Below are 438 nucleotides of genomic sequence, written 5' to 3' on the forward strand. Positions count from 1 at the left end.
CCAGCCAGGGAACCCGGCTGAGGCGCCGCTTGTTCCCCGAGCCCCGCCCGTGCCGCTGCCTCCGGCCCCGCTCCCACAGCGGCCGCCCTCGCCGCGCGGGAGGTGCGGAGGGAGGCGGCGGAGGGAGGCGGTGAAGGAGGGAGGCGGCGGAGGGAGGCGGTGAAGGAGGGAGGCGGCGGAGGGAGGCGGTGAAGGGGCGCGGCCCCGCGGGGCCCGGCAGCCGTGCCCGCAGCGGCAGCGGGGCGAGGCGGCCGCAGTGGAAAAACCCCGGCCGGGCGCGGGGGGAGCGGGGCGGAGCGGCGGGGGCGGGGCCGCGCGCGGGGGGGCGGGACACACCTCCGTGCGCGCGCGCTGCCGTTGGCCGGGCCGCGCGGGGGCGCGGGGGGCGGGGCCGCGGCGCGCGGGGGGCGGGGCGGAGCCCTCAAGAGAGCGGCGCGC

Source organism: Aphelocoma coerulescens, chromosome 5 (genome assembly GCF_041296385.1).
Source record: "Aphelocoma coerulescens isolate FSJ_1873_10779 chromosome 5, UR_Acoe_1.0, whole genome shotgun sequence".
In the NCBI taxonomy this organism is placed as follows: domain Eukaryota; kingdom Metazoa; phylum Chordata; class Aves; order Passeriformes; family Corvidae; genus Aphelocoma; species Aphelocoma coerulescens.